This window comes from Sapajus apella, unplaced genomic scaffold (genome assembly GCF_009761245.1).
Source record: "Sapajus apella isolate SASKATOON/1434 unplaced genomic scaffold, GSC_monkey_1.0 scaffold48, whole genome shotgun sequence".
Classification (NCBI taxonomy): domain Eukaryota; kingdom Metazoa; phylum Chordata; class Mammalia; order Primates; family Cebidae; genus Sapajus; species Sapajus apella.
In genome coordinates, this window is record NW_022436988.1 from 2,859,971 (window position 1) to 2,861,549 (window position 1,579).

General features: G+C 52.8%; 1 protein-coding gene across 1 annotated transcript in view; it reads right to left on the reverse strand.

Moving 5' to 3' along the window:
• The window catches only part of CARD14 (caspase recruitment domain family member 14), a 36,058-nt gene extending 35,630 nt beyond the window's left edge, over nucleotides 1–428 (reverse strand). The window contains exon 1 of the mRNA XM_032241428.1: nucleotides 173–428. The gene's annotated coding sequence lies outside the window, so the exon portion shown is untranslated. The remainder of the gene's footprint in view (nucleotides 1–172) is intronic.
• Nucleotides 429–1,579: the final 1,151 nt, after the last annotated feature.

Below are 1,579 nucleotides of genomic sequence, written 5' to 3' on the forward strand. Positions count from 1 at the left end.
CATTGCACTCCAGCCTGGGTGACAGAGCGAGACTCCGTCTCAAAAAAAAAAAAAAATTTAATTTTTAAAATTTAAAAAACAATAAAAAATAGAAAGTGATTGTTGGGAGAGTCCTGGGTGCAGCAGCTGCGCCACAAGCCATCCAAGGAGCTAGGTCCCTGAGAGTACTCACCGCGGGGCTCAGATTCGCTTTCACAGAAGCTCCGTGCAGGGTTGGGGTCTGCAGTCCCTGTTGTGTCTCCAAAGCCCAGCGTGGTGCCGGCTGCCTCCTTTCTCTGCGAGTTGCTGGGTGGGAGGGAGCTGGGCAGAAGGAAGAGCCTGAAGCCAAAGCAGTGTCAGGTGAATTGACGGTGATTTCAAGCTACGTGATCTGCTCCAAAACTCAAAGTTCACCCACAACAACGGCAAGCGGCTGGGAAAAGAAGTCAAACTCAGATCCGGGAAATAACTCGACGGACCTTTGACCTCTGTGGTTTTCCCAGTAACTACAGATGCTTTCTTTCTTTCTTTCTTTTTTTTTTTTTTTTTGAGACGGAGTTTCACTCTTGTTACCCAGGCTGGAGTGCAATGGCGCGATCTCGGCTCACCGCAACCTCCGCCTCCTGGGTTCAGGCAATTCTCCTGCCTCAGCCTCCTGAGTAGCTGGGATTACAGGCGCGCACCACCATGCCCAGCTAATTTTTTGTATTTTTAGTAGAGACGGGGTTTCACCATGTTGACCAGGATGGTCTCGATCTCTTGACCTCGTGATCCACCCGCCTCGGCCTCCCAAAGTGCTGGGATTACAGGCGTGAGCCACCGCGCCTGGCCTATAGATGCTTTCTTAGCACTAGAAGCAGACGTCTAGAATGGACCTGGGCTTTGAACCCTAGACTACCAAGGAGAGCTGACAGGCATGGTGGTTACCCAAAGCGTCCACAGGCGGCTCAGGGGCTCCCCACAGAGCCAGGCCACTCACAGCCTTCTGCCGAGTCTCCTTGCCTGGAAGGAAGAACAGCGGGGAGAACAGCAGCCGGCTGGAAGGCAGCGCCGCCTCCCTCCTTCTCATCTCAGCCTGTTTCTCGCTGGGAACAAGCAGGTGATTGAGGCTTGTGAGTCAGGGTGTCACTGACTGCGGCCCCCGCAAAAGAATGCTGACATCTTGATCCCCAGTACCTGTGAATAGGGCCTCATCTGGGAATAGGTCTCTGCCAATGTGATCAAGTTTACGTCGTTAGGGTGGGCCCTAACCCAGGGAAGGGCGCCCTTATAACAAGAGAAGGGCTGGGTGCCGTGGCTTGCACCTATAATTCCAGCACTTTGAAAGGCGGAGGCGGGCAGATTGCTTGAGCTCAGGAGTTTGAGACCAGCCTGGGCAACACAGTGAGACTTTGCCTCTGCTAAAAAGTTTTTTGTTTGTTTGTTTGTTTGTTTGTTTTGAGATGCAGTCTTCTCTTATTGCCCAGGCTGGAGTGCAATGGTGGGATCTCCACTCACTGCAACCTCTGCCGCCCAGGTTCTAGTGATTCTCCTGCCTCAGCCCCCTGAGTCGTTGGGATCACAGGTGCACACCACCATGCTGCCCGGCTAACTTTTGTAT